The sequence below is a fragment of the Lissotriton helveticus genome, chromosome 1_2 (genome assembly GCF_964261635.1).
Source record: "Lissotriton helveticus chromosome 1_2, aLisHel1.1, whole genome shotgun sequence".
In the NCBI taxonomy this organism is placed as follows: domain Eukaryota; kingdom Metazoa; phylum Chordata; class Amphibia; order Caudata; family Salamandridae; genus Lissotriton; species Lissotriton helveticus.
In genome coordinates, this window is record NC_136058.1 from 432,107,158 (window position 1) to 432,130,693 (window position 23,536).

Below are 23,536 nucleotides of genomic sequence, written 5' to 3' on the forward strand. Positions count from 1 at the left end.
CCTCAGGCTCAAAGGCTTCCTCCTACAAAGGTAACATCCAATCCTTTTCCTCTAGATGTTTCTACAGAGGAGGATATAGAGGAAACAATTCCAAAGGCAGACCCCTGCTCAAGAATCCCTCCGCGCCCCCACCGACCTCAAGAACTACCGACCCAACTCCCATCTCCTCTTAGTGACCAAAGTCACAGAGAAGATCGTCCATGCCCAGCTAACAAAATTCATCGAAGAAAACTCCATCTCGACCCCTCCCAATCCAGATTCCGCAGCAACCAGAGCACCGAGACCGCTCTCCTCGCTGCCATAGAGAACATCCACACCCTGCTCGACCAAGGGCACACTGCAGCTCGCTGCCATAGACAACATCCACACCCTGCTCGACCAAGGGCACACTGCAGCTCTGATCCTACTCGATCTCTCTGCGGCATTCAACACCGTCTCCCAATGCACACTCAACGGCAGACTCCACGACGCCGGCATACAGTGAACCACCCTTGACTGGATCCACTGCTTCCTCACCGGCAGAACCCAAAGAATCAGACTGCCACCCTTCCTCTCCAAACCCACAGAAATCAACTGCGGAGTACCACAAGGATCGTCGCTCTGCCACAAGCTCTTCAACATCTACATGGCCCTCCTTATCACCATCGTCAAACAGCACGGACTCAGTATAGTATCCTACGCCCACGACACCCAGATCATCCTCTCTCTCACCAAGGACACTACACAATCAGACAATAGTACATCTACTTCACCAGTTGGTTTTTACAATAATTGCACAAAAATCTCACCTGTGTCCGGCACAAGTGCAATCTTATCTGGGAGCTTCCATCAACACTCTCAATGCTCTAGCCACTCCCAATATAGCCAGGATTCACAATATCCAGGCCACACTATTACAATTTCAACTCAACCAATCATTACCAGCCAAAGTCTTCATGCATCTGCTGGGAATGATGGCATTCTGCGTTGCAATCGTACCTCATGCAAGGCTTCACATGTGTCCTCTGAAACAATGTCTAGCGAGTCAGTGGAATCAATCACAGGGGGCCAGATGTACGACGGGATTTTGCATGCGCAAACGGGTTTGCAAACCCGTTTGCACATGCAAAATCACTGTTGGCCGTGTACAATTCCAAAATAGCGAGTTGCAGTTTATTTGCGACTCTCTATTTAAGAATTGCAAGTCGCAATTAGGAAGGGGCACTCCCTTCCTAATTGCGTCCGCAATGCTATGTGTGAATGTTTTGAGACCACAATTGCGGTCGCAAAACGCTTGCAAATGACCACCCTCTTCAAGAGGGTGGTAATGCAGTCGCAATTTTGAAGGGGTCCCCAGGGTACCCCTTCCACTTTGTGACTGTGTCTAAAAGGTTCCATGTTTAAATATCGATAACAAAAATATAGTTAACAAAAATATAGATGTAAAAATATCGACTACAAAAATATCGATTCCCTATACTTAAACAGGTAAGTACAACAATATCGACTCAAAAATATAGATGTAAAAAATATAGATGTAAAAAAAATATCGACTTTAAAAAATAATATAACTTAAATTAAATTATTAAATAATATGAATATTAACAAAATAAATTAAATTACATTTATATTTAAACTAATTATAACAAATAAACTTAATTTAATGAATATAAACACAATAAATGTGTACATTTACATATATTTTCTTAATTAATTTTTTTATCTTCATTTAATTTATGAACTTTAATAATTATATAAAAATAAAATAAACACATATATAAAACATTTTGAATAAAAAATAATATTCTATATTTAATTAACACATTAAAGTATTAAAAAATATTAATACATACATTTAATAACAAAATACAAACATTAGTAGTGAAAACATTTGATAGCGAAGGGGTAAAAATTACTATTCCCACTCCAGAGAGTGCAACAGTAGGGAAAAATTGGATTGCGTATGGGTAAAAATTACTATTCCCACTCCAGTGAGTGCAACAGTAGGGAAAGCGTTGGATAGCGTAGGAGTAACTATTACTATTCCCACTCCAGAGAGTGCAACAGTAGGGAAAACGCTGGATAGCGTAGGGGTAAAAATTACTATTCCCACTCCAGAGGGTGCAACAGTAGGGAAAGCGTTGGATAGCGTAGGGGTAAAAATTAATATTCCCCTTCCAAAGGGTGCAACAGTAGGGAAAGTGCTGGATAGCGTAGGGGTAAAAATTACTATTCCCACTCCAGAGGGTGCAACAGTAGGGAAAGCGTTGGATAGCGTAGGGGTAAAAATTACTATTCCCCTTCCAAAGGGTGCAACAGTAGGGAAAGTGCTGGATAGCGTAGGGGTAAAAATTACTATTCCCACTCCAAAGAGGGCAACAGTAGGGAAAGCGTTGGATAGCGTAGGGGTAAAATTACTATTCCCACTCCAGAGGGTGCAACAGTAGGGAAAGCGTTGGATAGCGTAGGGGTAAAAATTACTATTCCCCTTCCAAAGGGTGCAACAGTAGGGAAAGTGCTGGATAGCGTAGGGGTAAAAATTACTATTCCCACTCCAGACAGTGCAACAGTAGGGAAAGCGCTGGATAGCGTAGGGGTAAAAATTACTATTCCCACTCCAAAGGGTGCAACAGTAGGGAAAGCGTTGGATAGCGTAGGGGTAAAAATTACTATTCCCACTCCAGTGAGTGCAACAGTAGGGAAAAAGCGCTGGATAGCATAGGGGTAAAAATTACTATTCCCACTCCAGAGGGTGCAACAGTAGAGAAAGCGTTTGATAGCGTAGGGGTAAAATTACTATTCCCCCTCCAGTGAGTGCAACAGTAGGGAAAGCGCTGGATAGCGTAGGAGTAAAAATTACTATTCCCACTCCAGAGGGTGCAACAGTAGGTAAAGCATTGGATAGCGTAGGGGTAAAAAATACTATGCCCACTCCAAAGGGTGCAACAGTAGGGAAAGCGCTGGATAGCGTAGGGGTAAAAATTACTATTCCCACTCCAGACAGTGCAACAGTGGGAAAAGTGTTAGATAGCGTAGGGGTAAAAATTACTATTCCCACTCCAGAGGGTGCAACAGTAGGGAAAGCGTTGGATAGCGTAGGGGTAAAAATTACTATTCCCACTCCAAGGGGTGCAACAGTAGGGAAAGCACTGGATAGCGTAGGGGTAAAAATGACTATTCCCACTCCAGACAGTGCAACAGTAGGAAAAGCATTGGATAGCATAGGATTAAAAATTACTATTCCCACTCCAGAGAGTGCAACAGTAGGGAAAACGTTGGATAGCGTAGGGGTAAAAATTACTATTCCCACTCCAGAGAGTGCAACAGTAGGGAAAGCGTTGGATAGCGTACGGGTAAAAATTACTATTCCCACTCCAGAGAGTGCAACAGTAGGGAAAGCGTTGGATAGCGTAGGGGTGAAAATTACTATTCCCACTCCAGAGAGTGCAACAGTAGGGAAAGCGTTGGATAGCGTAGGGGTGAAAATTACTATTCCCACTCCAGAGAGTGCAACAGTAGGGAAAGTGTTGGATAGCGTAGGGGTAAAAATGACTATTCCCACTCCAGTGAGTACAATAGTAAGGAAAGCGCTGGCACACAAAACAATAAAAAAAAAAAACTAGAACAGTAGGGAAAGCGTTGGATAGCGTAGGGGTAAAAATGACTATTCCCACTCCAGTGAGTACAATAGTAAGGAAAGCGCTGGAACACAAAACAATAAAAAATAAACTATCCATTTTTTTAAAATTTAATTTCCAATATAAACATAATTAATATATACATTTAAATATATTATTAGTAACAAAGATAATAAAAATTAATTAATTACACATTATTTAAAACTATAATATCCACCACACACACCTAATATTAATTACACAATTACATTTAATATTTACTAATTAATTAATGAAAATTAATGTATTTTTTTAAATAATTAATTAATTACCAGCTTTCACACCATATACACTTAAAAAGACCACAACACACACCAAAAATTAATTACACATTTACAATGAATAATTACTAATTAATTAATGGTAATTAATTTTAAAATTATTAATAAATTAATCAATAATAAATTAATTAATTACCACCCCTCACACCATTTACACGTATGAACTCCCCAACACACACCTAAAATTAATTAAACAATTAACATAATTAATTATTAATTGACAGATTGAAATTAATTAACAACTAATTATTAAACTATTATTAATTAATTAACACATTAATAATCAATTAATTTTATATAATTAAATTACTAACCACCCTATTCCCCTATCAACCCACAACCCGCTACGGAAGTAATGACACAAAATTAAACATAAAAAACATTAATAACTAATACAATTCCAAAACATATAATAAAATAACAAACAATTCTCATTTAAAACACTAAAATACATAACATTATTAATAAATCGATATTTTTGTAAACTATATTTTTGTAAACTATATTTATTACAACTATATTATTGTTATCGATATTACTTACTTGTTAGTCGATATTCTGGTCAAACTATATTTTTGTTGTCGATATTTGTTCCACTCGATATTTCTGCGGAGATTTTCATGTCAGACGATATTTCTACTTCGATATTCCTACTCTGCACCGTCTAAAAATATTTTTTAAGGGCCGGCAGTGGTCCCAGGGACCACTGCCTGTCCTTAAAGAAGGAAACGAAAACGTTTCATTTTTTTTTTTAAATGCATCCCATTTTCCTTTAAGAAAAACGGACTGCATTTAAAAAAGAAAGGAAAAAAAAAGCTGCTTTATTAAAAAGCAGTCCCAGACATGGTGGTCTGCTGAGCGCAGCAGGCCACCATCCCTGGTAGGGCTGGCATTCCCAATGGGCTCGCAAATTGTGCAATGCTCATTAATATTAATGAGCCTCGCAATTTGCGACCCAGACCTAGTGTTGGTAGACAGCGGCAACCATTGCTCGCTGCAGTGGTGGAATCCTCAAAACTTAGCAAAAGGGCGGCCTTTCATAGACCCGATTCCACAGTAACCGGTTGGGGTGCCCATCTTCAACATTACAAAGTCCAGGGGCTGTGGTCAGACAAACACAAACGTCTCCACATCAACTACCTAGAGCTTCTAGCAGTGTTCATAGCACTCAGCATTTCTCACACAACTTGCAGGCAAGACTGTTTTAGTTTGCACGGACAACAAGCAATGTACTACTTACAGAAATAGGGAGGGACTCACTCCCGCCAGCTGTCGCACCTTGCACAAAGCATTTGGGATTGGGCGATTCACCAGAAAAACTATCTCCTACCAGAACACCTCCCAGGAGTAGACCATCAGATTTCAGACCTGCTCAGCAGACACAGGCAGCAAGTACACGAGTGGGAACTTCATCCCCAAGTTCTTCTTCCCTACGTTCAAAACTGAGGTTTTCCACAGATAGATCTGTTTGCCACAGTGCACAACGCAAAAAGCCCAAACTCTGCATCCAGGTTCCCACACCCAGCATCCAAAGGCAATGCCCTATGGATGATTTGGTCAGGGACATTTGCTTACGCTTTTCCGCCTCTCCTGCTAATTCCATTACTAGTTCGGAAGCTCAGACAAATGTCCCTCACTGAACTTAATAGCCCCCACATGTTCTCGTCAACCTTGGTACTCTCATCCTTAAAACTCTCAGTGGTTCCACATCAAAAGCTACATCTCACATCTTGTCTCCTCACTCGGAGCCATGGAGAAATCAGACATCCAATTCCCAGAGAACTCAACCTAGCGATTTGGCTCCTGAAGTCATAGAGTTTGGTTATTTACAACTACCACCAGACTGTATGAATATTCTCAAGGAAGCTAGTAAGCCTACTATTAGAGCATGTTATGCAGCAAATGGAAACTTTTTGTTGCTTATTGTAAGAACAACAATATCAATCATCTTGATGCGTTTGTGCAGAATCATTTGTTAACTGTTGCATTTACAGTAATGTGGATTAACTTACACATCCATTTGTTTACACCTGGGAGTCATAGCTGTATACTTGCAAAATAGACAACACCTATCTCTCTTCAGAGTACCAGTGATTAAAGCCTTCATGTAAGGATTAAAAAGGGTTATACCGCCAAGTATTCCCCCTGCTCCAGAGTGGAACTTAAACATAGTTCTTACAAGGCTAATGGGCCCGCCTTTTGAACCAATGCACAAATGTCCGTTACAATTCCTATCATGGAAAGTTGCTTTCCTCATAACGATAAACTCATTAAGGAGAGTTGATGAACTTCAGGCATTAACTATACAAGAGCCTTTCTTTCAACTTCACAAAGATTGAGTGGTTCTACGTACCAATCCTAAATTTCTCCTTAAAGTAGTTTCTGCTTAGGGGTAATTCGTGTACGATATCAAATTAAAATAACATAACATTAGCATTTTCATTATTAATTTAACCATCGTAATTCTTGTATAGAATTTATGTGCTGCAATGATAATAGAGCAAACGACACACAATTGATGGATGGAATGCAGAACAAATCAAAACATTCACCCCCAGTCAAGAGATCTAGGTAAATCCATCATTATTTCGCTCACCATGTCACCCCAGTTCAGACATGGCCATATGCAAATCAGTCTTGACCCTGTGCCTAATGGGAACAGTCCAGCCCGAACTGCAATGATAATAGAAGCAGATAAAAGTAATTAGCAAAATAGGCACATTGAACAGAATAAATAGTTCCACCATCTTTCTAAAACAATGTACATATGCAAGCATATGAAAACTATATATAGCATTTTCCTAGTATCCTTTCCTGTGTGTGTGTGTCTGTGTGTGTCTGATGGTCTCTGTGTTTCTGTCTCCCATTCCCTGTAGGGAAAGTATGTAGCTCCCCATTGTAGAAGAGTCGGTCAAGAAGGAGCACACTGCTTTGAATAATTTCGTGTTATGCACTTTTTATTAGTATTACAGGAAATCACAATGACTGATTGTCTCTGTTATATTCTTCTTTCCCACAGGGTCTTCCACTTCAGTCCCTTAGGTGTGCCTCGGCCTCCGTCGTCCCTCGGACAGAAGGAAAAGGCTCGGGTAAGTGTTTTTGCTTTATGGTTTAATCAAGGGAGGATGTGAGGGATAAATAATAGCTATGCATAAATGTGCAGGGAGGGGGTAGAGGTTGGAGCAACCAAAAGAAAAAGAGTAGCCGATGATTTCTGCTCTTGTCTTTGTTTCCGCCTCACTTATTTCCTTTTCCCTGGGTCCCTTTCACCCCTCAGCCTCCCCTCCCGTCCCTCTCTGACTCAGCCCCTTTCCAAAAGCCCCGTAGATGCCCACGCACCTGGAAGAGCCACGTCCCTTCGGGGCCATGACGTGGTGACTCCGCGTCCTTCAGTGAGGTCTGGTCTTCTGCTTTGGCTTTCCCTCCTCCGCCAGGTTCGGGTGTTCTGCTCGCCGACAAGCTGTGACCTCCCCTGGGCTCCGGTACTCTCTCTCTCGTAAGGCTGTTAGTTCTTCTCTGTCTTTCCGGTCTTCCCCTGCTGGTTTTTCCGCCTCGCGTTCCCATGCCGCGTGTAGCTGGACCAACTACTGACCAACCTGACGCGCTCTCCGCCCCCCCCCCCTTCTTCAAGTGTGTATCCTCTGATGTCCGTCCTCAGCTCTAGCTTAAAGGGGCCGCCTGCCGATTCCCCACTCTCCACTTCTTGATGACAGCAAAGCGGACAACTGGTAAAAGGTGACTGTGAATATAGGAGGGGAGAAATATATGAAGGGATGGCTGCCACTCCTTATCCTCTATCCCATTGTCTACCACAGGGGCTACCTCACACACCCCACCCCCAGACGCACCCAAAAATAGCTTATCCTAAAACCCAACTCCCAAAAACAAGATACCAAACAAAAGGAAAATCTTAGGAGCTTCAGGTGATCTCCCTAGTGTCTGATTACTGGTATTTGTTTAGGTGTATAGGAGTCCAGAGGTTACATAGCAAACCTTGTCTATGCATGCCGTGTATTTTTGCCATAAAGCGACCCTAGGGAAATGAGGTAACCTGAAAAAGAAAGGTTCTACTTCAAAAACCTGTTGAAAAGAGTTGTCCCAGAGACTCTTGACTGCCAAAGGGTGGGTACCAGGGTAAGAACTGGGATCCTAAGAAGGCTTGGAGCCATGGCTGTAGGTCACTTGGGCACTGAGCTCGAGACTCTGGCTGTAAAAACAAGAAATATACCTCTGGTCCACCTGCAGTACCTGCAGCTGCCAATCTCCAGATGGGATCTCAGGACAGCAATGGCCATGCCAATGAGCTCTCTTAGCCGACTCAAGTAGGGATGTGGCCTTAGCCACCTTAGCTGCCTGGCCCACTAACATGCACATGGGGTTAGGGTGGAGGCCTTGGGAGACACTGGTGCCAGCACCACCATGGTGACTGAGCAGATAGTTTCCTTGGAACAGCATCTGCCTGGAAGGACCTTTCCAGTCATCAATGCTGAAAGTGTGACAAAAACCCATCCCGCAGGCGAGGTTGTCTTTTGATTTGGGAGGAGTTGCTGGCAACGAAGAGGTAGCAGTGTCTTCATCCATACTAGTTGATTGTTTTCTTGGCAATGATTTGGAACCCTTAGCCTGGGCTGAGGCAGAACTGAGGGTCCATGCAGAAATGCTTGGAACCTCACACTGGGTGTGTGTGTGAAAACCATAGCATAGAGCAGAGCCCGGTGTAAAAGAGGTGCTGAAGTCTGGAATAATGGCCCAGTCCTCCAAGAGAAAATGCATGAAAACTGGAGAACCAGATTGTAGTCAGACACCAGACCGTTCTCCTCAGGAGGAAGAAGGGTCAGCCCCAGAGACAACTGAGCCCCAGGAGCTGAAGTTTTACCAGGATGAGCTTTTGGCCCTGGGGCGACCCTCTAGGGAAGATCTGTGCCAGGGACAGAAAACCTGTCCCACTCTTGAAAACCTGTGACGGCAAGCTGCAGCACAGCAAGGAGGTGATGGCAGTGGTGCCCACAGGACGTATTGGGAGGAGGAAATCCTTTACACAGAGGCCTAAGACCCCAAACCTAGTGCCACTAGCAGAGTGGTAGTGCCTCAGGCGTTTGGGGGAGTTCCTGCGCCTCCATTTGTGCATCATACTCTGCCACATATACGACTTATTCTGTCCAGACTCTTTGAGATAATCAACGAACGGACTGTGCTTCACGGCTTTTCATGATAGAACTTCGGGTCAGAGTTGTATATGACGTATTGTTTGGCGTCTGTGCAGCCACATCTGCTTTAAGATCAGTGAAAGCAGCCACGAAGCATATCTGGATGAGAGTCTTGAAGGTAAGTAACTCTCAGAAGCTCCTTTTAAGCTATCTTCCCTTCAGTGGGGCAAACTTGTTTGTATCTTTCCTAGAGGACCTGATTGTGGCATCCCTGTAGCTGGACACCTTGACCAGACCAGAACTAAAGGCGAGGGATGCACCAGAAGGTGAAGGAGATTTGTAACTCCTGGCCCATCTGTCAAGCCAGTGGCACGACAGGTGGGAACCCAAAGGCCCTCTTAATCCCGCTTCCAGTTGTTGGCGTTCCCTTTGAAAAGGTAATGATTGACATTGTTGGTCCCATTGACCCCCCTACAGCATCAGGGAACAGTTCTGCTGGTAGTAGATCATGCCTCCAGGTATTCCGAGGCTATTCCCCTCTGGACTACTACTGCCCCTGCAGTGGTTAGGGCCCTCATTAGCGTCTTTACCAGGGTGGGCTTCCCTAAGGAGGTGGTGTCATACAGAGGTACCAACTTCATGTCTGGCTACTTGAAACACATGTCGAAGGAGTGTGGCGTGAATTACCGGTTCACTACCCTCTACCACCCACAATGTGATGGCTTTTTTTGTTTTGTTTTTTTAGAACTTTATTTTAATTGTAACAACATACAACCTGGCAGTCAGAGTATACAGAGACATATCATACCAATATGTTCTACGTAAATAGGTTAATCAAGAAGCAGTCAATAATTACACATGCACTAATCTGCTTTCCGATTCTCCAGGTGATCAATAAGTGTCCCATTCCCCTAATTGGGAATGTACCTTGTAATTATCATGTGGAGACACCTCCTTGCTCATCCCCAGTGTGTAGTGTTTTGCCTCGTCAGTTTCAGAGCCAGAGTCTGTCTCTTGTCACTCGGGAAGCAGGAGCTAGGAGTTATCTGTATGAGCACGGCAAGTGTTTAGTGTATCCTCAAATATGTCATTCTTTCTGCTAAGGCGCATATGTTTCTCCTCAGCTAGGGCCCAGTCGAGCGCATCTCTGTGCCAGAGCGCAATCGTTGGGGCATGCTGGGACAGCCATGTGATTGCATTTTTATGTCATGCCAGTACCATAGGCGACTGACCAAATTGAAAGGTTATCTTGCGCCCTTCTGGCAACTAATGAGGCTTAATAATCAGCATTTCGGTGTCGGATCAATCCTTAGTTGTGTGGCATGTACCATTTCTTCAACAGCTTGTTGCCAGAAGGAGTGTATTGCCTCGCAGGGCCATCGTTAATGTAAGAAATCAGCCCCCACAGTGTTGCAGCGCAGGCATATATCTGGGCAAGACACGGCCATTCGATAAAGGTCTTGTGGTGTTAAGTAGGTTCTTCACAGAAAATTATAATGTATCATTCGAAAATGGGCATTACTAGATACCATGCATGTTAGTTCACAGGACCGCGGCCAGTCTTGATCTTCCTTTGGAATGTCAAAGTCTAAATTCCAGGCCTCTTGGGTCCGTGTGTAGTGTGTAGTGTCTACTGTACAGTTTAAAATGCTGCCTTTGGGGGTGCGAGGGGTCGTGCCTCCTCCTCTTCCTTTCGGGGATGTTACAACCAATATCAGCAGTACCATCCCTATCCGGGCCAACCGCGTTACTCCTCCTCCCTGCAACAGCAGTCGTTTCGACAGCCGCAGGCTGCCTCTTGCAAGCAGTACAGAGGGAAATCCTCCCGCTGAGGTAGAGATTCCTCAAAAAAGCACTGACAACTGCCAACTGTAAATGTAAATGTAAATGTCAAGGTATTTGTAGAGCGCACTGTCACCAAGCGGTTTCCTGGCGCTATTACTCATACCGCTGTGGAACCCCTCCTGGCTTTCCCTGTGAAGTGTCCACTCCTGGGCACCCCCAGGGTGAAGCCAGGCATTCTAGCACTGTTGGGGCCGGTGTGGAGGTTAAGCAAGCTATTGCCCAGAGTTGCAGCGAGGGACCCATGATTAGAATAGGCACCGAGGCGAGAATTATCAGGTCCGGGGAAATTGAGCCCAAGACCCGCCAAGGCCGAAATTGAACCCTGGTCCCGGGCCAGAACTCTGCATCAGGGTCTGCCACTCCAACCAAAGTTGGAGGGTGGATCTCCCATTTCTTCTCCAATTGGTCCGCAATAACTACAGATCGATGGGTTTTGGACATGGTGTCCAGAGGCTACACTCTGGAATTTGTGAAATTCCCTCAAAAATCTCCCCCCGGAGGTCCTCCTCCTGCCCGTCTGATGGAACTTTTATGCCAAATCAATCTCATGTTAAGGAAACGAGCGATCAAAGTGTACCGAATCTTCAAAGGGGTGCAGGCTTCTAGTCAAGATTCTTCCAAATCAAGGAAAAATCAGGGAAGTGGCGCCCCATTCTGGAACTTCGTTCCCTCAAAAAGATTCTCAAGAAGCAAACTTTCCGGATGTTGTCTCTCCTAGAAGTGCTTCAATTACTGCCTCAAGGGGATTACAAGCCAACACTGGACCTTCAAGATGCCTATTTTTATGTCCCTATCCTACCCAGACACAGAAACTTCCTGCGCTTCAGGGTGGATGGCAGAGATTTCCAATTCCAAGTCCTTCCATCTGGCCTTTGCTCTGCACCCGGATGTTCACTAAAGTCTTGGCACCGGTGGCAGCATATCTTGGTCAAGCTGGTGTCCAAATATTTCGCTACCTCGACGATTGCCTTATAAAGGCACAGTCGTTCGCAGTCGCAAGCAGACACACTCAATCATGCCTGTCTCTGTGTCTTTCCATCAATCTGGAGAAGTCTCAGTTCACCCCCTCTCAAGTGAGGACCTTCTTGGGGGCCATCATAGACACACAGCAAACAAGGGCTTTTGGCTCAAACGAAAGACAACAGCAGATTTCCAAACTGGCAACTCTCCTGCGCACATAAAAGTATGTTTCTGTTCGACAGTTCAAATTGCTTCTGGGGATGCTGTCTTCCTGTATTCCCCTAATTCCCAACTGTCGCCTCAAAATGGGACCCCGACTGGAGGAACTTGACAACCAATTGCAACAAGTCTCAGGGTCCTGCGACGATGTCATCAACATCACGTCTCTGATACGAAGAGTATTGCTATGGTGGACTCGCATACCAAACATCTCAGCAGTTCATTTGTAGTGGACACTCCAAGTTTCATCCTCACGACAGATGCCTCCCTCGAATGGTGGGTAGCGCATCTTCAAGCCCTCACAGTCAAGGGGAAATGGGACACCCACCTATGAACTTGGCATATAAACCTTTTGGAATTACTGGCGATATTCCCGGCTCTGAAGTCCTTTTGCACCCTCATTCAAGGAGCTTCAGTGTTGATCCGAATGGACAACACAACAAGCATGCATTATGTGACCAAACAAGGAGGCACGAGATTCACTTTGCTATCCCTACAAGTTCAGCAAATTTGGGATTGGGTGATTCAACATCAGATCACTTTAACAGCAGTCCATGTTCCGGGGGTGTCCAACCTTCTAGTGGATTCCCTGAACAGGTCGGTCTCATCAAACCACTAGTGGGAACTTCATCAGCTGACGCTGGACCGCATCTTTCAGCTTTGTGGACACCCCAATCTGGATTTATTCGCAACCAACCTGAACCGCAAAGGCCCGTTCTATGAAAGTTGGCTTCCTCACTCATAATCGTGCGAGAATGCGTTTTTGATGAACTGGTCAAAAATATATGCTTACGCTTTTCCACCGATTCCTCTAGTCCCAAGGGTATTTTGGAAAATGCGGAAATAACCCTGCGGCATTCTTCTCATAGCCTCCAGATGGCCTCGCCAGTTCTGGTTTACGGAGCTCCTCCTTCTGTCGGAGTGCAATCCAATTTGGCTGCGTCCAATTTCGAATCTTCTTACTATAAACCACGGCCTGATCTGCCACCTGAATCCAACTGGCGCCTGAGCACTATGAGTTTGCTAATTTGATTATTCCTCTGGACTGCAGGGAGGTCCTCACTAACGCTAGAGCACCCTCCACTATCAAAACTTACAACCTCAAGTGGAAATGGTTCTATCTTTGGTGTGAAGCTTCAAATTCAAATTCTTCAGTTTAACTCTTAGAAGACAGAGATTCTACACTGTGCAGTAGGTATAATCTCTCCTAAACTTCCGCTTGAGTTTTGGCAAACATCCCCTGCTACTCCAATGGCTCCCAGTAGCGTGGTACGAATTCTGGGAGTCATGGTTGACAACAAATTGACATTAGAAAACTGTCAACAAAACAGCTGGAAGTTGTTTTACTCTGATCAGAGCATTTCGGAAAATCTTTCCGATGTTCTCTTAACAGAACAGAGCGCTGATAGTCCGGAGCACCATCCTCAGTCAGCTGGACTATTGTATTGCCCTGTTACTAGAATCCCCGCAATATCTGATTGAGAGATTGCAGAGAGTACAGTCCATGGTGGCCAAACTGGTACTAGTGCAACCACGCCGCTCCTCCACCTCCCGGGCACTCTCAGATTTACACTGGCTGCCAGTCTCGCAGATGATACGATTCAAGGCACTATGTATAGTATTTAAGGCTCTACATGGTCAAGGGCCCAAATCTCTGCAGGAGAAACTGACATGGGATGTCCCTCCACGAGCACTGCGCTCCTCATCGGCTAATCTGGTGAGGGTGCCTAGAGTTAGGAAAGTCAAATCAGGAGGTAGGGCCTTCGGTGCGGCAGCGTCCTGCCTTTGGAATACACTTCCATTTGATACAAGATAAATGGACAACATCCTGCAGTTTAGAAAAAGGTTAAAAACCTGGCTCTACCCTCGGGTATGCTCCTTGGCATCCTGCTAACTCCTTCCAGGCAGGGGACACTGTCTCTCGGCCCTAAGCTAGTCGCCTGTATCACAGGGCCTGGTTTCCCGTAGGGGGTCAGTTGCGCTTTACAAATAATTATAAAATAAATGTTCACCCTGTTCACTCTACGCCAGAGCAGCTTCTGCCTTTATTCGTACAATTAGAAAAATCCGGCCTCTCTCACTCTACCCTGAAGGTTTTTCTGGCCGCAATCTACAGATTCCAGCAGGATGGCTCCAATTCTCTTTATTCTTCAAGAATTATTCAACAATTTTTCAAAGGCTTATTTCAGATGTTCCCTCTAATTCGACACCCGCCTCCTCCTTGGCATCTGAACATTGTGTTGGCACAACTCATGAAGTCCCCATTTGAGCCCATTCGTAGGGCTGATCTTAAATTCATCTCCTGGAAGACATCACTGCTTTTAGCTCTTACTTCGAGTCAGCGAGATACAGACTTTTACTATCAAACCACCTTTTCTTCAATTCACCAAAGACGCTGTGGTGCTCCGCACTAATCCGGCCTTAATTCCTAAAGTTCCATCTGATTTCCACCTGAATGAGCCGGTCATCTTAAAGACTTTTCCACTAATCCACAGTTGCCAGCAGAAAAGACTTTACATTCTCTAGATGTTAAGAGATGTTTGACATTTTATTTGCAAAGAACAACCAGTATCCGTAAAACTGATCAGCTCTTCATAGCCTACGGCAGGATGCGTAAAGAACCCCCAGTTGCTAAACCGACTCTTGCACGTTGGATATCTAGAGCAATTTCCTTTTGCAATCAGCAAGCAGGCAAGACACTTCCTGCAACGATTAAAGCACACTCTACTAGCGCAGTCTCCTCTTCTACTTCTCTCTTTGGTGGTGTGCCTCTTCCTCAGATTTGCAGAGCTGCGACCAAGCACTACTGTCTGGAAGCTGCCAACAATGCTGACACTGCTGTGGGGCGAGCGGTGCTACGTAATCTTTTTAAGTAAGGTGAGCCTCTGTTTCTTACCTCCTCCTGCACACATTGTATGTATGTATATATTTCTGCTTTTGCAGATGTGCCCATGTTTACTGCTATATTGCAATATACGTATATGTATTCTCTCGTACTCTGTTTACGATTTACTTATGGTTTACTAATGCACAATTCTCGAATTACTGCTACCTACTCTGATCCAAGCATGTGAATCTATGAAAGATACCCCAATACTGGAGAAGAACATAAGTTACTTACCTGAAAACTGTGGCTGTCCAGTATTGGTATCTTTCATAGATTCACATGCGATCCACCCTCCTCCGCTCAGAGGCTCCCCTCTTCTCCTTGGCTCTTATGCCACACTTGTGCTCAAAAATCGGAGAGCCTGAGCCTATGAGGAGAAGGTTCCAGAGGGTGCTGTCGCCTGATTGGCTGGAGTTTGGACCATATCTAAGGACTTGGACAAGTTATTAAAGTGACAAGTTTTTTCCTGTTAACTTCTATGTTACAATACTTCCTATTGCTCTTTCAGCTATGCTTTCGCTATGCTATTGCTATATTGCTATTTATTCTGTGGGACTCCCACTTTGACGACCGGGAATGATTCAAGCATGTGAATCTATAAAAGATGCCAATACTGGAGAACCACAGTTTACAGGTAAGTAACTTATGTTCATCTTCCTGATCTTCCGGAGCGGAAAAAAGCAGGTAGAGACCACCGTCCCAATCTGGGATTTCACAGATCGAACGCAGTCAATTGTGATGCCAAGGTTTTTAGTTGATCTAGATGGTAGGGGTGGGTTTCCCAACTCAGTCGGACAAACATTAGCGTTCCAGGGCCAGTTTTGTCTGGGTTTAAATGCAGGTGGTTACTGTTCATCCAGCTACCAATATGTCACATGGTAGTTTGAAAGTTACTAACGGAGGCTGCAGGCTTGTCGATTTCCAAGATCAGTTGATGATCGTCAGCTTAGTTAAAAGTGCATACCATTCTTTAGCCTAAGGATTGAATTAGAGGATACAGATACAGATTGAAAAGGTGCGGTGACAGGGAGGAACCCTACGGCAGCCCACAAGTCAATTTGACTTTAGAGATAGAGAATTGGGCAAAGAGTACAGCTTGAGTGCGATCCTCTTGGAAAGATGTAAGCCACTTAAGGGCCAGACCCTGTATCCCTGCATTACTCACATTATCCACTAAGAGGACGATGAAGACTCTGTAGAGGAAGGTTAGTCTCATCCTCTTTCATTTGTGGGGGGAGGGTGTCATGAAAACACGTGCCTCTTTTGGACATAGTAAGCCCCCACGTGTTGCCTGGAAATATTGTGGTTTCGACTGGAAGTGCACAGAGTCCCTGCCAACCAGGCCTCCTGTGCCAGATCTCATTCCCTGAACTGTTCCCGTCATTTCCACATTGGCACCCCTTTAGCTCACATATAAGTGCCTAGTAAAAGGTACCCCTGGTACCAAGTGCCGTGTGGTTAAAGAGGGTCCCTAAGGGCTGCAGCACAAATTATGCCACCCTAAGGTGCCCCTCACCAAGCGCATGCACACTGGCACAGCAGCCTAACTGTCTTGGTGCAGACAAAACTGAAGAGCTAACCTGTGTGCCATTCCCATGAACACTGCTAGAAGGGTGTCTTACCCATATCTCAGGCAGGGAGTTAAAGTTCACAGATTTATATAGTGCGACTCATCACCTGTGAGGGTTTACAGACGCTCTCTATGGGCACCGGGAGATACAGTGATTTGCCCAGAATCACAGGATGTTGCGCTGAAGCAGAGACTTGAGCCCGGAACCCCATTTCCCGAGTCGGCAGCTCTTGCTGCTGCACCACATCCTCTCCCCCCTGTGAGGGCATATCTGCATGAAATGCCTCTGATGCCCCTGCAATATCCGAGTCGATTCCTGGATATTGTAAGTGACCAGGGAAGTCATAGTAAGTACAAAGGCTGGGCACTCGTCATTATGAGTTCGCCAGCTCCATGATGGCCTCACTGAAATATGTGATGTTTGGCACCAAGCATCTCAACACATTAAATCTGCACTGATTTGTGTCGATTTTATTAAAAATTGCACACAGAGGGCCACTTAGAGGGGTCCCCTGAAACCTACCAATCCTTAGTGTGGTCATTGACTGGCCTGAGCCAGCCTGCTACCACCAGAGTGTGTTCTGACCTCAGAGGAGAGTGCCTGTGCACTCTGAGGCTGAGAACAATGCCTTTCCTGGGTGGAGGTGTTCACATCCCCCCTGGTCAGGAAGAGCCATCCGCGGTGGGGAGCTTCAGAGGTCTTGCCTCCTTTGTAATGCGACCCCAGCCTCTCCTGTTCGAAGGAGCGGGCCACCATCCTGTCCTCACCCCCTTTTTGGCAGCAGGACAGGTTTGATAGAAGAGGAGATGAGCCCTCCTCTTCCAACTCCACCCCTCAGGTGCTGGAGGCTAGGTCAAGTACACTTTTCAGTGCCCACCATCTTGAAGATGATGGGACTTATCCAGTTAGGGCTAGGACTGTGTCCTCTCACAGAAGGTGAAAAAATTATGCAGGGGTTCTGCCCAAATAACCCTCCCAAACCTGGGCTAGGTACGTCACAAGGATGAAAAAGTAGAACAAAGGGGGTATAGAGGGATCAATTGGACAACAAACTTTATACACAAGATATATTTAATTACCTTGTAATGTACAATTATTTGTAAAGCATATGATTTCACAAATTCACAAACACAGATATACGCATCACAGGACAAGGTGGCACAACAGCAAATATAATATATAGATTATACATATTTACAATACATCATACAAATACATTATATACATTACATATAAACAAACAATGTGTACCCTACAAAAGGAAAGAAAAATAATTAGGATAAACAGTATTCACTATAACCTTAAGTGATATAAAGCTATAAAGGAAATCCTCTCCGCGCCTAAGTTGTAAATTCTTTATACACAAAAATATAGAGAAGAAGGCGCCTGAAACGAAACACAATAAATCAATATAAGGGGACTCCTTAGAATGGTGTAGACGCAGTCGCGCTTCCGCCAAATATTTCTTTAGGCTTCATCAGGACACGGGTACTGGTGTACACGTCCTCAAAAATGAGGGCGTCTACTCAACTGTCCCAAATTGCGTATGCCAGTTCACACGGGGCAAGTCTATACTTCATTCAGCTCCTTCTGGAAACAATCTCAGTGAGCAGAGCCACGGCAAATCCAAAGAACAAACACTCAAACCTGCACCCATCCGCTAAGTCGGATCTCACAGAAGGTGGGCATGTTAGAGTGCATAGACACCCCAGGCAAAGGGCCCATTGGACACTACCTGTCACTCCCTTGTAACGCCCTTAAATCAAGTTTTTAGGTGGCATCCCCAGTCCATGAACTTCAGTTCCTGACCACCTACTTCCCCCAAGCCGCTGTTACTTACCTGTAAGCAGCCTCTGTCCGATTGCCCTAGTCCCCCTGTATTGGGTTTCCAACCTTGAACTTGCAACTGCACCCCGGCACCCACGTGCCGCTGGTGGTGCACTGTTGGTTCTGAACTGAACCTTGTCCAATACTGACCATAACTACCGAAGAATGGTCTTGTAAGTGGATGTTGCCTATACGTATGTTGAATGTTTTCTTCGCCCCATAGGTTAACATTGCAAAGTCTGAAAATTGCACGAATTATCCACTTTTTATATTGGACAGTACTTCTATTGCAAAACATATTTACTCTAGATGAAATTCTGTGGTTCTGCAAAATAAATCTAACCAAGTATCATTTTATAAATTGATATCAGATGTATTCATTGAGTGTGTGTCATTTATTACCACTGTGTGTACAACAGTGTGTGTCATTATTGCCACTGTGTGTACAACAAATGCTTAACAGTACCCCCGGATACATCTAACTGCTCCCCCACACTACCACAAAAGAGCATTACTTTAACCTCTGTAAAATCTCTGGGGATCCACTGGACTCTCTGCACACTATGGTATACTATATTGAGATTTGCATGTGTCACCCCGAGAGGGATGGGTATGCTCAGACGTGAGTCCCATGCTCTCCACACCACTGTAGTCAAGCTATCCTGGCTGAAGACGGCTGAAATGGCAGAAACAGGTCCTCGGAAGCTTGGTTCCGGTCCAGGGAAGGCATGGCTTGGCAGTTCGGGCTGGACTGTTCCCATGAGGCACAGGGTCAAACCGATTTGCATATGGCCATGTCTGAACTGGGGTGGTGTGGAGTGCAAAAAAACAATGGATTTAGGCCCAGATCTCTGTACTTGGGTGAATGTATGACATTGTTCTGCATTCTGTCCATCAATTGTTGTTTTTGCATACTATATTGAGACTCACACTCAGACAAGCTGGATGTGGAGGGACTGGGAAATGTCTTGGAAAACCCAATGTACCAGCTCCCGCTGGATGTGGAGGAGGCCACAACCATTTATAATAATTGGCTTTTGGATGCCTGTAATCAGCTTGTTTCTCACAAAAAATGGACTCACAAACGGGCCTCTCCTGCAGAGGTGAATTGGCGGAAATTTTATGACAAAGCAGAGAAGGAGAATTACAAAACTTGTATTTTCAGTTACAAGCAAGCTCTTTTGGAAGCTAAAAAAAGAGTACTTCTCGTTAAAAAATACCATGGCCGAACCCAATTCCAAAGCATTGTTTAGAACTATTTTTTAATGTTTTAAGTTTTTAAAAGCGCATTGCTGCCCCAGTGACGGGGTGTCCCAGCGCTAACTAAGCCATGGCTGAAACACTTCAAAGGAAAAAGAAGAGCCTAAGCTGGAAAGAGCCAGGTCTTTAACGCCTTACGAAAGGCCAGATGGTTCTGGAGTCCTCTGATAGATGTAGGAAGAGAGTTCCAGAGGCGTGCCGCCTGAACTTTAAATGATCGACCGCCCGCTCTAGCTCTGAGAAAACGGGAAGTGCAAGCCAAGCCCGCATTAGCCGAAAGCAAAAGGCGGTTCTTTACATAATGGGCCAGCAGATTCGCCAAAATCTGCGGTCCTTGGTAGGTCAATATTTTATGAGCCACACACAAAGTCTTAAACTGGATTCTTTTCGCTATCGGTAGCCAGTGCAATTTAGGCAGAAGGTGCGAGACTGAGCAAGATCTGGGCAAAGCTAGCAGGGCGCGAGCTGCTGGGTTCTGGATTCTCTGCAGGCGGACAATACAGGACTTGTTGACGCCTAAATATTAGGAGTTCCCATAGTCCAGCCTTGACAAAATTGTAGCCTGAAGGATGATTTGGCGAACTTTTGGTGCAAAATAGCCAAGTAGGGGCCTCAACCCTCTTAGGAGACCAAAGCAGGATCCAGACAGGGCCTTGGATTGCACATCAAATGAAAGTTCGCTATCGATCGAAAAGCCTTCTTCGGCTGGGGTGCAGGTTTAAGTTTGACAGGCCACCACTGTTCTGACCAGAGGGAGCTGTCTCTACCCAGCACTAGAATTTCTGAATTGGCAGCATTCAGCTGTAAACAACTAGCTGCCATCCAGTCAGAGATAGCTACCAAGTCCTCTTTCAATGTGATGAGATTGTCTTGGCAGTTCCTCGAAAAAAGTGATGACTAGCTGGGTGTCATCGGCGTATGAAACCAATGACAACCCTCTGCTTTTTGCCAGCAGGACTAGGGGCTGTACAAAGATGTTAAAAAGTGCAGGGCTCAATATAGAGCCCTGAGGAACCCCGTGTTTAATAGCATGTGTGTGAGAATGAAACGGTGGTGCCACCACTTGAAATGCTCGACAGATTCTGCCAGGACTGACTTCACATATGCCTCAGTAACCTTAGCCAGAAAAGGAAGCTGGGAAATTGGACGAAAGTTATTCGGGTCTGATGACTCATAGGAAGGCTTTTTGGGTTTCGCCTGCCGAAGGCTGCGCTCTGCGCAGCTTTTCGGCGCAGGTGAAATCCTTTGTTGACAATAAGGACTTCGGGAACGTCCCCCGGCTCTCATTGGCTAGCTCCATAAATGGAGGCTAGCCATTGGGTGCCGGATCTGTCCGTCAAGGCCGGACCAGATTCGGGGGCGTTCCCGAGATTTTTTCCCTGGGCGGAGTTATGTTTTTTCCCGTTCCCTCCCCTTTCCCGCCGTCCGTGTCCTCTCCCGCCCCCCTCCCGCCGTCCGTGTCCTCTCCCGCCCCCCTCCCGCCGTCCGTGTTCTCTCCCGCCCCCCTCCCGCCGTCCGTGTTCTCTCCCGCCCCCCTCCCGCCGTCCGTGTTCTCTCCCGCCCCCGTGTCCTCGTAGGTGCTTGTTTTTTATCCTTTGCCTTCCTTTTCTCCGGAAATAAATCTTCATCGTTTTACAATGCTTCACTTAAATGTGCAACATGTGTTATCAAAGGTAGATTGCCCTTGATAGGCCTTCAGAAGCTACCTTTACAAGATGGCCGACATCAACACGGTTGTCGTCGCTCTTTTTCGATGCCAGGAACTCTGTGGTTGCATCCATTCGCTCTGTCTGAAAACTGCGGCTGCTAGAGGTACCACGATATCTGGAATCGATTATTTTGTACTGGTTACCCTGACGTTCATGGTTGCTTTGAAAAAACGCGTCCTTCTATTTGGCAAGGCTAAGTAAGGCGGACAATGATTGGCAAGGCTGGAACTCTTCGTCCCAGCCTACCCGGCTCTACTCAGTAAAAGGGGCGTGGTAAAGCAGCAGCACCGGGGATGAACGGGCGGTCCGGGCGGCTGAAGTTCGCGAGGAGGCGAGCTATGGACCCTGGCGGAGAGGGCTTTGGCCAGCTGGTGCGTTTCGTAAGGCTATGTGGGAGGCCGCATCTTGGTCCGCCAGGTAAGGGTTAGCGTTGATGAGACATTCACTGGGTCGAGAAGGGAAGGAGTGGTGGGTTACGGTCAAGTAGCTGAGGGTTGACAGGTGACCAGTAAGCCTGAGAGGTGGATGCTCTACACACGTATACGTACACTAGACGCTTCAGGATGCTGCACTTCGAGTCCTGAGGCACTTGGGTGGGATCGGACAACTTACAGGTGTGAGAATGGTCCGCACTGCTGTCAAGTGCGCCCCCCCCCCCCCTTAAGTGGGCAGCATCCAGCGGTAGGAGTCAGTTGAAGGAAGATCACGGGTGTTGAGAGAGAGAGAGAGGGTTGTCATATGCCACGCAGAACACTGCCGATGAGTCAGGCAGAAGGGATGCAAGAATCTATGTGTTTATTAATGAGTTTGCACCTGTGGCGCCCAGGTGTTGGCGAGGCAGCGCCTCGCGTGAAGAGGTCAGGTCAGGAGAAGGTGTAATGGCAGATGAGGACTAAGGGCCTAAAAAGAGAAGGTTTCAATATCTGCGGCCTCTACAATGGCAAAAGCGGTGGCATGTGATGTTTGTTGGGTTGGTGGTACTTACTTGGTGTGTTATTTAGGGCTGTTTGTGGTATATAGGTAACCTGTGACTAGGTAACCAGGAGACCATTGGTGTTCTGGAATGTAGTGTTTGAGGTGGCATTTGGAGTGTTTACTGGTTGCGATAGAATGCCACACACTTGCTCTCCAATAAATTGCTTTCCTACCACGAATTAATGTGTCTCTTCTCTACATATTTGGCGACCAGGATGGGATTGCCCCTAACATGAACTAGGACAGAGGTTCCAGGCGTCATCATGAGGCGAACTAGGTGGTGAGCAGGTGAAGGTTGTGTGAGTGCAGTAGTGACCTGATAAGGAGTTCAGAGCTTCAGGCAATGTCTAGCGCCAGCCCCTACTGCACCACGAGACGAGGCAGAGTGCACTGCGAGACAAGGAGGCGAACACACCAAAGTTTTTGGGGAAACCGGAGTGGTGAGATTGTGTGAGCCTCCCTACTGGCAGGGCTCGCTTGCCATCACTCGCACACCCAGGCCTCGTGATGAGGAAGCGCATGCGTGAGACTTGCAGTTAATATTGATAAGTGCACGAGTGTGCTATGATGCCGATGTCCGGGGGTGGGGGGCCATTTTACTCAAACCTGGGATACTGCTAAGTCCATGGGCGATGCCATTTTGGCAATGTTGTAGCAGTTCCTGGGTGTGCTTGTCGGTGATGCGCGCACCAATTTAATATTGCCTCACTACTAGAAGTAAAAGCACTGTAGCAAGTGCACAGCATGTATCGTAAGTGCACTGTGCGCATCTACGGTGACACGCACACCATGGGAGGTAATATCGGACCATTTAATTTAAGGTGCACTTGAGGGGCGCAATGTGGGAAGCAATAACAATTGAAGGGAGCTATAATTGAGCTGCTTTTATAATTATTGAGACACATGGTTGGGATCAATATCATGTGGAACCTCCTTTGATCAGACAAGTGCTTGCTGTATCGCGGGAAGTGCTCAAGCAGGTAGTTGTCTAAAGTGCACTTTTGCAATGACACCTACGCGTCCTCAAGTAGGTACTTGAGCATTGTGTGTGGTGACATGCACACCTCATCATGCTTGGTGTCCAGCTAGCCTGGCTGCATTGTTCTGCAGATAGAGGCACACCAAAATATTCGTGCACCCCGCCCCCTGCGTCTATAAAACACCAGAGCCTTCACTTCCACATTTAGCTGGTTAGACTC

At 45.7% G+C, this 23,536-nt stretch overlaps 1 protein-coding gene across 2 annotated transcripts in view; it reads left to right on the forward strand.

Moving 5' to 3' along the window:
- LOC144807653 (uncharacterized) overlaps positions 1 to 23,536 on the forward strand; it is a 425,807-nt gene that overhangs the window by 58,423 nt on the left and 343,848 nt on the right. For both annotated transcript variants that reach the window (XM_078673274.1, XM_078673275.1), the window contains exon 4: positions 6,957 to 7,026. The gene's annotated coding sequence lies outside the window, so the exon portion shown is untranslated. The remainder of the gene's footprint in view (positions 1 to 6,956; positions 7,027 to 23,536) is intronic.